The sequence below is a fragment of the Pelobates fuscus genome, chromosome 9, assembly GCF_036172605.1.
Source record: "Pelobates fuscus isolate aPelFus1 chromosome 9, aPelFus1.pri, whole genome shotgun sequence".
Taxonomy (NCBI): Eukaryota; Metazoa; Chordata; class Amphibia; order Anura; family Pelobatidae; genus Pelobates; species Pelobates fuscus.
In genome coordinates, this window is record NC_086325.1 from 152,853,331 (window position 1) to 152,868,738 (window position 15,408).

Genomic DNA, 15,408 nt, shown 5'->3' on the forward strand with positions numbered 1-15,408 from the left:
TAATTTTGCCTCTTTATAAATCGCTGGTAAGACCACACCTTGAATATGCTGTGCAATTTTGGGCACTTGTTCTAAAGAAGGATATCATGGCACTAGAAAAAGTACAGAGACAAGCTACAAAATTGATAACAGGAATGGAGCAGTTTAGTTACGAAGAAAGGTAAAAAAAAATTAATCTCTTTAGTTTGGAAAAATGGCGCCTCAGAGGGGATATGATAACACTATACAAATATATTCGGGGCCAGTACAAACCATTATCTGGAAATCTAGTCATAAAAAGGCTATACATAGGATACGAGGTCACACATTTAGGCTGGAAGAAAGGAGATTTCATCTAAGGCAAAGAAAAGTTTTTTTTACAGTAAGAGCAATAAGGATATACAATTCTCTGCCTGAAGAGGTGGTTTTATCAGAGTCCACACAGATGTTTAAACTTCAATTGGATAAATACTTGCAAATACATAACATACAGGGATATAATGTCTAATTAGTGGGGTAATAGCTGCTTGATCCAAGGAGACATCTGGCTGCTATTTTGGGGTCAAGAAGGAAATTTTTCCTAGTTTGTTGCAAAATTGGAAGCGCTTCAGACTAGGTTTTTTTTGCCTTCTTTTGGATCAACAGCAAAAATATATGTGAGGAAGGCTGAACTTGATGGACACAAGTCTCTTTTCAGCTATGTAACACTATTATTCCCATATTATGCTAACTACTAACCACCTGATACTATATTTTACCCGGCGAACTGAATGAGCTATTTGATATGTAGAGGTAACTTGGCCTCGAGTAAAATATAGTATCAGGTGTTTTTCTTTTTTTTTTTTTTAAATATATATTAGTATTTTGCTTTGTTTTTTCTGTTTGTTGATTAGGCAGTCTACAAAAAATCTGCCAAGGTACCAATGAGACACATTGTCACCATTTAGTAGATATTCCTAATATGGATTCGTTCTCGTCTTGCTTTTTCTGTTTGTCCAATTGAGTGTTGTATTGTTTGGCTCAGAATAACCTGATGACTTTTTATCTTTCTTTGATTTAGTAAAAGTTACGTTTTAATATCATCCAGGATCCTGTTATTTAGAGGTGCATACTGTTTTTCACTTACCTATTTTTATCACATATATTTTGATCCTCCTACTATGGCATTACATTTTCAAAAGGTGGTACTGAGTCAGATGTAAAAAAGCGGTCAATAGGACAAATATATTGTATAGTATGTAAGGCATTGACTATAGAAATAAAAGGATATACACTTACAGCGTAAAGAGCGATCAGTTAGCTCTATTTACTTCCTCCCTGGCCCTATGTTTCGTATGACCGGTGGAGCTTCAATATGTATCTATGTGTGCGCGAGAGTATATTGTGTGTCTGTGTTTTTTTTGTACCCTTTTTCCAGGGCCGGACTGGGGATACAAAGCAGCCCTGGAAAAAAAATCTATGCCAGCCCCATAAGTCATTGTGCCATATATTGCCGTATGTAATATGTAAGGCAATGTCTTGCCACCCCAGATGGTTGAGTAATATATATATATATATATATATATATATATATATATATATATATATATATATATATATATTGCTTTTTCTATATATAATATTGGTCCTTTCAGAGTAAAATGTTTAATTATACATTAAGCATACTCACATGCAGTGTTTACATTGCTTCCTAGTGACACCTCTAGTGACAGTCACTCAAACAGTCAATAGAGGTGCTTCCTGTGTCAGTGCTGCACAGAGTAATTGCACAGTGTGCAGCACCTACATTCAGAGCCTTTGCAGCCAATCCTATGGCAGAGCATTGGATTGTCTCAGATCATCAAGCTTGATGATCGCAGCCATAGAGGCAGGGCCAGTCGAGGGGAGACCAGCACGGCGTGGGAAGAAAAAGAAAGGTGAGTAAAAACACTTTTTAAATACACACAGACACACACATACACCATGACACAGACACAGACACACCATGACACAGACACACACACCATGACACAGACACACACACCACCATGACACATACACACACCATGACACATACACACACACCATGACACAGACACACACCATGACACAGACACACACACCACCATGACACATACACTCACCATGACACATACACACACACACCATGACACAGACACACACCATGACACAGACACACACACCATGACACAGACACACACACCATGACACAGACACACACACTCACACTGACAGAATTACACATATTACCTGTTGGTGACCGGCTGGGTGGGCTAGTGGCCGCAGAGGGAGGTCGGCTGCCGGCCGCTGGCTGGGGGAGGTCTGCTGGCAGCCGCTGGGGGAGCTGTTCTGTCTCTGCTCTCCCGTCCTCGCGCGCAGCTTAATGAGACCGGGGCTGGAATATGATGTCATATTCCGGCTCTGGTCTCATTAAGCTTCGCGCTGGGGAGCAGAGACAGAACATCTCCCCCAGCGGCCGCCAGCAGACTTCCCCCTGCCAGTGGCCGCCAGCAGACCCAGGTGTCTGCCCGGCCCCAGGTGTGGACGGCCCACCAGGAAATTTCCCGGTATCCCGGTGGGCCAGTCCGGCCCTGCCTTTTTCTTACTACCCTTGTCTTTCTTCCTATTCATATTGTCCCTTCCTACTTTGTAAAGGGGTGAGAGGCATGGTGGATCGCCTGGTTTAACTCCACGCGTATTGCCAGTACGGATCCACCCATACAATTTCAATCTTGCACGGTCTACTTGGGTTTTTGTTTTTCTCTTATTCTTTCCTCATGACTCCGAGCAGTTACATAACAGATATGTGATATCTGAGCTGAGCATGCCTTTTATGTGTTAACATGTGAAATGCTGTGGGTTTTGTATTTTTTTTTGTTTAACCATGCATTGGCCTTGTATTGTGGTTGTTCTTACTTGAATCTTACTATCGTTTTACTTTTTTTTTGTATTGTCATATTGTCGAAAATAAAAATACAAACAAAAGTTAAAATACATAATAAATACATATACAAGTATCAAGCGTTATGTATATGTATGACCAATACCATTTTATTACAACATAGTGATTTAAGTTCATGAAAATCATTTACAGGAAAAAAAAAGATCCTAGAATTGTTGGAGATAGTTATTTTGGAGTAATGTGCAACAGGATCATATATAGAAAATTCAAAGAAACAATTAAACTTGAGTCATTGGTGACACACATAATGGATGACCCTTCCCAGAAACATGTCAGGGCTTTCCACAGAATGTCAACATGGTTCTCCCATGATATGAAAATCAAGATGATCATGACAAAATTAGCACAGTTTTGAGGTGTGAGCAGCTCAAATTGGTTTTGCTTGATGTACAATGATTATCTCCCAGCATAGGCATTCTCACAGCAGTTGCCTTTTATAAAAAGAAAGATCAGCAGTAAAGTGTTCAGGCTACTGAGAGGAAAAGGGTGGAACCCCCATGTGACTGTCAGAAGGGGTACTGAGGAACAGAACCTTACTGCACACCCCTCTATTAAGTAGATAATATGATGGCATCACATAGAGTACCTGCCTAAGCAGCATGCACTTTTTTCCAGATATGCTTTCATTGAGATCCCAGAGAGCATCAGTAGCAACCTATGCATTGGTCGGGAGGATGAGACATAACAGCGAAAAAGGCAAGGATATGTTATAACATATGCCCACTTCTCTTTAAGAGTACAGTTTTCCTTTGGGCATTAGCCCCTGCTGTTTCTGGAATGTAGCTCTCAGAGAGTTAGAAGATAGGCATTAAAAGACTTTATTTAATTTTTTTTTACATTTCAGTTTATCTTCACTTATGCCCCCTGTATCTTAAGGATCAAACTCTCACCCTTTATTTGTATTTATTATCTTTTCTTCATTATGCTGGATCTCAATATCTAGGTGCCTCCATTTTGTTCTTGTCACGACTACTAGTGTGATCCAACATGCAATACTATGTAACATCTACATAAAATAGAAAAATAAACAGAACTTAAACTGGTCCTTAGAATGGCCGGATTAATAAGCTGAAAGACAGAGAATGGTCAAGGAAAAGCCAAGGTCAAGGAACCAGAGATCAGAATAGTTAGGAATAGCCAAAGTCAGAATACCGGCAATATCAATAACAAGGACAAGAAAACGTACTCTCGGGAACCAGGAACGGAAACCATGATGGGGCAATAAGCTAGGGAAATTCAGGGGTTTAAATATCCCTCCTTGGGCTGTGATTGGTCAGAGCTTGGCCTCTGACCCCAGAACGTGCCTGTGCGTCGACGTCTTGACGTCACATGCACGTTCGCGTGACCTTTGGAGACGGAGCTACAAATGGCCGCGACCTCGTGGCTGGCACAATTTTGGATCCTGCATGTGGAGGGGACAGATGCCCCAGTGGGTTGGCTCCCGTCTCTTGGCTGAACAGGTAATTCCTCCAACCAGTCAGCGTGGATCGGTGCGACTACGTGCAGCCGCGAGCCTGGGGTCGTGACAGTTCTCCTGTCCAGTCTGCTATTTGCCTTTCTGTGGGATTGATTTTAATAGTGCATCACAGGCATAATGGGGGTTGGGGGGAGTTGCTAACAGGCACCGGTCTGAGGGCACGCCCTGCAGACATGAGAGACAGGCTGTTTCTGTTGCCAGTGTACTTGCCATATGGTCCTAGGGAGCTTGTCTGTGCTTAGTTTCCTGTAGTGGATCAGAGGGTTGCAGTGGATTACCATGGCAATGCTCTGATTTATTTATTTTTATCTAGTGCCATCCTTAGTGCTGCTGTACATGTTGTCTGTACCTGCCAGGGATGTAGATAAGATTTAGCCCACTGAGACCACCAGGAATGGCCCTAGGTAAACAAGAAGGAGAGGGAAATAAACTATTTAAAAAAAATAATCATTTTAAAATGCCTAACACACCTACTGCACCTACACTACATCCCTTATTTTCTTCTCTAAACCACAATCTCTATTCCACTACACCCCCCCAACACTACAGTGTATATCCTCCATCCCATCTACACCACAGCCTCTGTCCCCCTCTAAAATACTGCCCATATCCCCCTTTACACGATAGCTTCTATATTCCCATTACAGCTTTATTTTCCCCCTCTACAGACCTCCACACTACAAGCCCCTATCAGGGCTGGCCTTAGGGGTGTGTGAGCTGTGCGGCCGAGGGCGCCATGGACCAGAGGGCACCATGTGGTCGACACAGCTCGCACATGGCTGGTGTCAGAGGAGCTAAAACAGGTACCCGGGTGGAGGATTAATTATTCCCCACCCGGGTCTATAAGAAGAAAAAAAAAATCGTGGCAGGGGGCGGGGCTTAACAAGCGGCAGGGCAAAGCTAATCACGATGCAGAGCCAATACCTACCCAAAGCCCCATTTAACTGCTGCACAGGAACTGCATCCACTCCCCCTTCCAGCCATAATGGAAAGAGGTATGTCTGTGTGTGTGACTGCCTGGCTATTTGTGACTGTTTGCCTGTGTGTGTGTGTGTGTGTGTGTGTGTGTGTGTGTGACTGTCTGCCTGCCTATCTGTGTGTGTGACTGCCTGCCTGTGTGTGTGTGTGGCTGTCTGTCTATGTGACTGCCTGCGTGTGTGTGGCTGTCTCTCTGTGTGACTGCCTCTGTGTGTGTGTGTGTGACTGTCTGCCTGCCTGTGACAGTCTGCCTGTGTGTGTGCCTGTGCATTTGTGCGTGACTATCTGCCTTTAACTGAGTGTGTGTGCCTATCAGCATGTGTAAGTGTCTGCATGCCTGTAACCGAGTGTGTATGACTGCTTGTAATGGAGTATGTGTGACTGTCTGCTTGTGACTGTGTATGTGACTGTATGCCTGTAACTGTGTGTGTGCCTGTAATTGTCTGCCTTTAACTGTGTCTTTGGCTCTGTGATTGTCTGCCTGTAACTGAGCATGTGTGACTGTCTGCCTGTAACTGTGTGTGTGTATCTGCCTGTAACTGTGTGTGTGTGTGTGTGTGTGTGTGTAAAACATTACATCAGAAACAGCCCTCTTCACACAATACACCACAAACAGCCCGCCACACACAGCCACGCACACATTATCTACAAATATGCAACAGCTTAAGCAGCACCCCCACGAACATGCAATACCACAATCAGCATCCCTACAAACAAACATACTACACCATAAGCAATGTCCCCACAGACATACAATACTACAAGCAGTATACAAACACAACAGGCAGCCTACCAACACAAACAACACACAAAACTTTCTCTCAGCACTATCTCTCTTGTCCTCTGGGGGTCCCATTTATGAGGACACAACAGATAAGGCACCCGTCAAGCAAGTGTGACATTTGGGCATGCTGCGCATGGGCTGCCCTGGAGGGGTACTTTAAAAGAGGCAGGGTTGTCACTGCTGATGACAAAATGATTTTAGTGTGAACTTCAAATTTTAGGCCAAGGAAGGCAAACTGGAAGCATAGCCACCTTGAAGACTTTTTCCAGTTTAACTACTGTTGAGGCCCTGGGGAGTCAGCACAGCTAAACGGACAAGGGCACATGTATGAGTGTGGGGATGGTGCTAGTAATTGGCTATATGTGTTTAGGGGAGTGGTTATGGGTTTGTAGTGGGGCAGGGATCATCTTACCTCAGTGCCTTTTGGGATTCTGGCCAGCAAACATCTTCCCTCCCACCCACCCTAATTTTCTGTTTTTGTTCCGTCACAGCTAGCGGGGAGCGTGTCCTTGCCAACAGGGTTGGGGACCAGATGGAATGTCAGGAGATGGACAAGGTGGGTCTCAACCTCCCCTGCTCTGTAAGGTAAACTTTTAAGGCGAGACACCAGTGGGTAAAGTTTTGGTGCATAGGCACCTGGTTAAGTTCGTTGGCAAGGACGGTTATTTAAGTTGGAGGCTGTAGGGCAATAAGTGTAATTTATATGTTAATTATGGTATGTATATGTATATATTTATATGTTTATTTAATCCTGATGAAAGTCCACAAGAGGGACTGAAACGTTGATTTTATGGATATGGAATAAAAGCTATATTTTAACGAATATTCCGTGAGTGCAGCCATCTATTTTGGATTTATGGACATTTGGCCCTGGTAATGCACCCGGTTTTGACTGATTAAGAAAGGTTAGCTTGTGTGCAAGGTACAACATATATTTTTATATGTTTATTTATATTTGAATTAAAGAAAAAGAATAAAGTTCGGATGAGTCCTACAGTTGTAAGTTTAATAAATGCTGTGGCCTGTTTCATCCAATATTCGTTGTTTGTCATTATTGGGGGGAGAATTGGGGTAGTCTCCTTACTCTTAGTCGCACCACATTCCCCGCTACGTACATACATGGTTTAAATTCAGCAGACAGCAATGTTTTCTCTCAGGTATGAAGACAGGAATGAACACAGCAGAAATACAAGCTCGGAGGGCCTTTGACATTTTAACTTCCTTACCAATTCCCCTCAGTTCACTTTTTAGTGAAAACACTGTAACGGAACTCCCCGTACTCCGACCGAGTACCTTCCATTGATGGACGCTTTCTAGCCTGCGCCGAGGACCACAAGCACCGCACTAGACACAACAACCACCGCAGACTCCACAACCGCCGTAGCTTAATATATTATTACAAAGCAACATGAACAAAGTATGCAATTACATCTGCCTAATAGCCTTAACTATATATACACTATATCTCAGATGATATGAGATGTAGCGTATTTATTCTCATAGCATCTGAGATATAGTGTATATATAGTTAAGGATATTAGGCAGATGTAATCGCATACTTTGTTCATGTTGCTTTGTAATAATATATGACATTGATTCAACGGAGAATTACATTTTATTCTCCAATTTTTTTCTCCTTTTTTAGAAAATGTGTGAATGATCTGTTATCCTGTCTAAACACACATTTGGAATAATTAATAAACACTTGATACACTTATAAGGACTTTTGCACTATTTTTGGTGTGTTTCTTTTAGATATTGGTGTAGGTGTGGTATTACCAATAATATTAATAATTGGGTATATTGATTAACCCTACAATATAGCACCACTGTCTGTCTTTCTTTCTTCTTTCTATTTTCCTTTTTCCATTTTAGTTTTGCTATATACAACATGGATTTAAGATAGGGTGTGTGTTTATGCTATCCCTTATAGTCATGCTGCTTTGAATGAGGTTATGTCCCTTTCATGTCCATTTTTTGTATAGTTTCTAGCCATTGAGTAAAATGGCGATATTGCATCCGTTCGCGCATGCGCACTACGATCAGGTGCCGTTATACATCATTGCGCGTGCGCGGGTTCGTTAAGACACTCTTTTGCAGTAACAAAGATGGCGACTCGGACTTCATTTCATTGTGCATGCGCGTGACAGCTAACTTGTTTTGCCAAGCCGGATAATTTTGATCGCAGTGTGTCGCTAGAGACTAGCTGGTACCTTCTGATAGGTCATGTAATAGATTGCTATTAATATTTAGATTCATGCTGACAAGTGTGAGTAATGGTGACTGTTATGAGTTAAGGAGTATGTTGTATATATGTGGTGATGCCAAAAAAAGGGGGAGGTGGCTTTGTCACTTCCGGTTTTTGGCTTCCCTATCATACTGATGGCCATCAGATGTGAAAGTGCTATTTAAGGAGACTAGTGGTGTGTGGATATAAACGCTCTTGATAAAGGCAACCAGGAGGTGCCGAAACATTGGGGGGTTATTTTTGATTCCTGTTTCTGCCCAGTTAGGCTTGTGAGAATTTTGGTATATTATTATTGTTTATTGCTTATGTTTTATGCCTATTTTTGTATCACTTTGCATTGTAGTTCAACCTGATATTGGTTTTATTAAACCTGGTTGATTATTCATTGTGATTTCTGGTGTGCATTCTCTTTCTCTTTTTACTAAAATGAATGGGGCCATAGACACAGTTAAAATAGTTAAAAAATATCCATGGTCAGTGACCTGCACTCTGTCGCGGGCATGGAGCAGGTTTGGAGACAAACAAACAACAAATAATAAAGTTACACTATAATCACCAGAACAACTACAGTTTAATGCAGTTGTTCTAGTGTCTACAGCAGGCGTGCACAAAAGGTAGATCGCCAGATGTTTTAAAACTACAGCTTCCATGATGCTTTGTCATTCTGAAGACACGCAAAGCATCTGGGAAGTTGTAGTTCTACAACATTTACCCGGCCGGGAGGAGGGCTACGAGTTTGCTCAGCCTTCCAGCTCCTCACTGCTCCCTCGCACATGCTGACTGAAGTGAAGCCGGGCACCGGAATATGACGTCATATTCCGGCACCCGGCATTACTAAACCGTGAGCGGGTGCAGTGAGGAGCAGGAAGGACCCCAGGGAGATGCCCCACATCGGCTCCGTAAGGTAAGGAGCAATAATGAAAAGTATGTGTGTGTCAGTGTGTGTGTGTCTGTCACCAAGTATGTGTGTGTCTGTCAGCAAGTATGTGTGTCTGTGTGTATCAGTGTGTGTGTGTCTGTCAGCAAGTATGTGTGTGTGTGTCTGTCAGCAAGTGTGTGTCTGTCTGTCAGTGAGTGTGTGTCTGTCAGCAAGTATGTGTGTCTGTCTATCTGAGGTCAGTGAGTGTGTGTGTGTCTGTCAGTGAGTTTGTCTGTCAGCAAGTATGTGTGTGTGTGTCTGTCAGCAAGTATGTGTGTGTGTCTGTCAGTGAGTATGTGTGTCTGTCAGCAAGTGTGTGTCTGTCTGTCAGTGAGTGTGTGTCTGTCAGCAAGTATGTGTGTCTGTCTGTCTGAGGTCAGTGAGTGTGTGTGTGTCTGTCAGTGAGTTTGTCTGTCAGCAAGTATGTGTGTGTGTCTGTCAGCAAGTATGTGTGTGTGTCTGTCAGTATGGGTGTGTGTGTGTCTGTCTGTCAGTATGTGTGTGTGTGTGTGTGTGTGTGCGGGGCCCAAATAAACTTAAACCTTGTTTATGTGGCCCGTGCCACACTTTGAGTTTGGCATGCTTGGTCTACAGCCTGTCCCTGCAGGCTTTTTAATGTAAAGACTGCCTTTTTATAGAAAAGGCAATGTTTACATAGCTGCCTAGGAACACCTCTCGTGGAAGACAATCAGACGTCCAGTAGAAGTACCTTGTTGCACACGTTCAGAGTTTAACGCTCCCCATAGAGATGCATCGATTCAATGTATCTCTATAAAGAGGTGCTGATTGGTGCTGTGTGGCGTTTTGCTGCGCATGTGTAGTAGCCTCTTTACTATGGGAAAGCGGTGGATTGGCTGAGATAATCATTTGATGATCTCAGCCAAGAAGGGGGAGCGGGGCAGAGGCAGCTGCGAGGAGACCGTTGCGGCGCTGGAAATAAGGGGAGTAAAAAAAAAAAAAAACCTTTTACTCTTCTGACAACGGGGTTGGCCACCTAAACTATGTTTTCACAACTATGGTGTCAGAAATAAGTTTGTATTCCTTACGCTATAGTTTTCATTTAACCCCGGCCCGAGTCTAACTATGCCCTTTTAGTATGTCCCCTGTTTGAGATAAATGAAATTGCCAACTGGAACAAAATCAAGTTTTGTCAATCTGACTGCTACATACAAAGACAGATATTCCCCAGTTTCCCAGATATATTTTATGAAAAACTAGAGCACTCAGGGAAAAATAAAGAGAGAGATTTGTACACAGGGGTCTTTATTTTTTTTTTTTTCTTTATACCTGAGCCCCTAAATTCAGACTAAACACAGCAGGCCCGGGTCATTGCCCAGCCCAGTGACTGAGGCCTGAGATGTACCATTCCCAGTGGGTTTCCCACAAGATTCGCACTTTTAGTGCATAGCCGATGCGAGGGCAGAGCGAGGCTTTGCAAATACTGGAGCAATGGCGATAAATGAGGCGATACATAATAGCCTTTGCTGAGGACGGCTCCCCCCCCCCCCGTGGCTGGCTGGGTGTAGTGGGAGCTGGCAGCCATTAGCCGTGCGAGCCGCGCCGTGTTTGCGCTGTTGCCATGGACGCGCGCCGTCTCGCGAGACTCGGCGGTTGCCAGGGGAACGGTCCGACGCCTGGCAGGAAGAGAGAGAGAGCGAGAGCAGTGAAGGGTTCCAAGCACTGAGCGGTTCTGTGTCCTGGGCTGCATGGTCCTTACCCAGCATGCTCTGCGAGGACTGGGGTGAGAGCTGATGGTATATTAATATACACCATTTTATTAACCCACACTGTGTGAATAGTATGTAAACAGTGCACTCACAGCACTGTATGTACAGACACACACGGAATCCACATCGGCAAAATAAATTAAAATGTCATAAGTCTCTGTCTAGCTGGCTGTCTTGCTCTATTTATTTATCAGTCTGTATTCATTGCTCTCTGTGTCTGTCTGTCCTGTATTCCTTGCTCTCTGTGTCTGTCTGTCTATCATGTATTCCTTGCTCGTTGTGTCTGTCTATACTGTATTCCTTGCTCCCTGTGTCTGTCTGTCCTGTATTCCTTGCTCTCTGTGTCTGTATGTCTATCATGTATTCCTTGCTCGTTGTGTCTGTCTATCCCTATTCCTTGCTCTCTCTGTCTGTCTGTCCTGTATTCCTTGCTCTCTGTGTCTGTCTGTCCTGTATTCCTTGCTCTCTGTGTCTGTCTGTCTGTCTATCCTGTATTCCCTGCTCTCTGTGTCTGTCTATCCTGTATTCCTTGGTCTCTATGTCTGTCTATCCTGTATTCCTTGCTCTCTGTGTCTGTCTGTCTATCCTGTATTCCTTGCTCTGTCTGTCTATCCCATATTCCTTGCTCTCTGTGTCTGTCTGTCTATCCTGTATTCCTTGCTCTGTCTGTCTATCCCGTATTCCTTGCTCTCTCTGTCTGTCTGTCCTGTATTCGTTGCTCTCTGTGTCTGTCTATCATGTATTCCTTGCTCTCTGTCGGTCTATCCTGTATTCCTTGCTCTCTGTGTCTGTCTGTCCTGTCTTCCTTGCTCTCTGTCTGTCTATCTATCCTGTATTCCTTGCTCTCTGTGTATGTCTGTCTATCCTGTATTCCTTGCTCTATGTCTGTCTGTCCTGTATTCCTTGCTCTCTGTCTGTCTGTCCTGTATTCCTTGCTCTCTGTGTCTGTCTGTATATCCTGTATTCCTTGCTCTCTGTGTCTATCTGTTTATCCTGTATTCCTTGCTCTCTGTATCTGTCTGTCTGTCCTGTATTACTTGCTCTATGTGTCTGTCTATCCTGTATTCCTTGCTCTATGTGTCTGTCTATCTTGTATTTCTTGCTCTCTGTGTCTATCTGTCCTTCCTGACTTCCTTGCTCTCTGTGTCTGCCTTTGCTGCATTCCTTGCTCTCTGTGTCTGTCTGTCCTATATTCCTTGCTCTCTGTGTCTGTCTATCTATCCTGTATTCCTTGCTCTCTGTGTCTGTCTGTCTATCCTGTATTCCTTGCTCTCTGTGTCTGTATGTCCTGTATTCCTTGCTCTCTGTGTCTGTCTGTCTATCTCGTATTCCTTGCTCCCTGTGTCTGTCTATCCTCTATTCCTTGCTCTAGTTATCTATCTGTCTATTCTGTATACCTTGTGATAGTAACCTTCTAGAGAGAAAGTGTCAGGTTACTCTGATAGAGGAGGGGGGGTTAACCCCCAGGTAGAATTTTACTATAATGCGAAGAAAACCCAAGGGTACACCATTTAGGCGATAGTCCCTTTTGTTTGAGGAGTAACCCAAGAGTAAATAAATAAAACATCACTTTTAATTTAATTATTTAAAATATCAAAACACTTGTCATATAGAACATTAATATCTATAATAGGATGAGAATCGTACAAAACAAATTATAAATAAATAGATATTCCAATAAATTATAGTGAAGAAAAAAAAAATATATATATGACTATGGTCAAAAAAATTATAAGTTCAACTAATAATTAAGTTTTGTTAAGGTAACAAGAAAAGGAATACGTATGGGTGAGTATAGGTATGTAATCACACCATACGTAACAATATGTAACAAAAATGTAACCGTATGTAGCTACAAGGCTACAAGGCTACAAGGCTACATTTGTAACAGATTGTATTGGCTGGGAGGGGAGAGATATAACATAGCAGGCTGTAAGAAAGGGCAGCTGGGAGCAAATCCTGCAGGTAATAAGATTCCCTACTATGTTGTGCCTTCGAGGGCACCCCTTAAAAAATGCTTCGCCCCCCCCCCCCTCCCCCTCCTCCACTACATAGACTTCCTGGTGGTCTTGATAAAGCAGAATAGATATAAGTGTCTACTGTGGATAAGAAGCTGTAGGGGAAAACAAGCTTAGGTGATAGAATAAATAAAAATAAAAATCTGAAAAATAAATTAAGGTGAAGATAAAATAAAAGATTGTTAATAGAGTATGGCTGGTAATGTCAGTAAAGGTCTTTGTTAATATCGTCCCATATCTCTTAGACCAGCGTCATACTCAGTGAAAGTCGCGACGGCATTTCGCCGTTACGGCTCTTCCAGGGGAAACGCGCGTTGGGACGTTCACAGAGTATAATGCTGGTCTAAGAGATATGGGATGATATTAACAAAGACCTTTACCGACATTACCAGCCATACTCTATTAACAATCTTTTATTTTATCTTCACCTTTATTTATTTTTCTGTTTTTTCTTTTTATTTATTCTATCACCTAAGCTTTGATCGTTTTCCTCTCCAGCTGCTTAAAGGACCACTATAGTGCCAGGAAAACATACTCGTTTTCCTGGCACTATAGTGCCCTGAGGGTGCCCCCACCCTCAGGGTCCCCCTCCCGCCGGGCTCTGGGGAGAGGAAAGGGGTTAAAACTTACCTTTCTCCAGCGCAAGAGCTGTGCGCGCATTCAGCCGGTCTCATAGGAAAGCATTATCAATGCTTTCCTATGGACGCTTGCGTGCTCTCACTGTGATTTTCACAGTGAGAATCACGCAAGCGCACTAGCGGCTGTCAATGAGACAGCCACTAGAGGCTTTGAGGGCTGGATTAACCCATTTATAAACATAGCAGTTTCTCTGAAACTGCTATGTTTATAAAAAAAAAATGGGTTAACCCTAGCTGGACCTGGCACCCAGACCACTTCATTAAGCTGAAGTGGTCTGGGTGCCTAGAGTGGTCCTTTAACCACAGTAGACACTTATATCTATTCTGCTTTACATAGACTACCAGGCAGTCCAAGTAGAGGAGGAGGGGGGGGAAAGCATTTTTTAAGGGGTGCCCTCGAAGGCACAACAGAGTAGGGGATCTTATTACCTGCAGGATTTGCTCCCAGCTCCCCTTTCTTACAGCCTGCTATGTTATATCTCTCCCCTCCCAGCTAATACAATCTGTTACAAATGTAGCCTTTGTACATACTGCTACGTTTTTGTTACATATTGCTATGTATGGTGTGATTACATACCTATACTCACCCATACGTATTCCTTTTCTTGTTACCTTAACAAAACTTAATTATTAGTTGAACTTATTATATTTTTTGACCACAGTCATATATGTATGTATGTATATATATATATATATATTTTATTCACTATAATGTATTGGAATATCTATTTACTTATAATTTGTTTGGTAGGATCTTCATCCTATTATAGACATCCATGTTCTATATGACAAGTGTTTTGATATTTTAAATAATTCAATTAAAGTGACATTTTATTTATTTACTCTTGGGTTACTCCTCACACAAAAGGGTCTATCTCCTAAACGGTGTACCCTTGTGTTTTCTTCGCATTATAGTAAAATTCTGTATTCCTTGTTCTATGTTATCTGTCTGTCTATTCTGTATTCCTTGTTCTATGTTATCTGTCTGTCTATATACAGTAGTATTCCTTGCTCTCTGTGTCTGTCTGTCTATCCTGTATCCCTTGCTTTCTGTGTTTGTCAGTCTATCTATCCTGTATTCTTTTCTCCTTGTATGTCTGTCTATCCTGTATTCCTTGCTCTTTGTGTATGTCTGTCCATCTAGGTCTTGTAGTTTTGTTTTTTTCTTTACAATTCATTTCGTAATTAAGGTTGGGAAGTTAGAACACTGCATTCTCTCATATGCAATATAATATGAAGTTGCATTCACCTTTTTTATGAACTCAACATCTCGGCTTGCCAGCCTCAGATCCGGAACTTCCAGTTCCTCCACACCTATATTTTTTTTATTTTGGGTGGATTATGAAAAGTACTGCCTGCAGCATTTATAAATCCTGTAAGCTTGAATTAATTTAATTCAGTTCAAACAAAAAGATGCACACCATCGCCACTAATATTATTAAGAGAAACTTTATTGTGCAATAGAAAAATGTTTCTGTGAAGAAATGACTATATTATTCGATATGTTGTTGCATAGTTCTTGCTTTTTGTGTACTTTTCATTCGGCAGATGGGTCTGCCGAACAGAGACCCCCCCTGGCTCACTTAACTTCAAAGCCGGCATCACTTTCACCCTCTATGTGTGCGGTCAGCGTTCGTACTGTCGAACGCCACGTGGCAGAGAAAACCGCGGCCATCTT

General features: G+C 42.5%; 1 protein-coding gene across 2 annotated transcripts in view; it reads left to right on the plus strand.

Moving 5' to 3' along the window:
* The first annotated feature begins 11,062 nt into the window (after positions 1-11,062).
* Positions 11,063-15,408, plus strand: part of CCDC180 (coiled-coil domain containing 180) — a 77,640-nt gene continuing 73,294 nt past the window's right edge. For both annotated transcript variants that reach the window (XM_063432788.1, XM_063432789.1), the window contains exon 1: positions 11,063-11,088. The gene's annotated coding sequence lies outside the window, so the exon portion shown is untranslated. The remainder of the gene's footprint in view (positions 11,089-15,408) is intronic.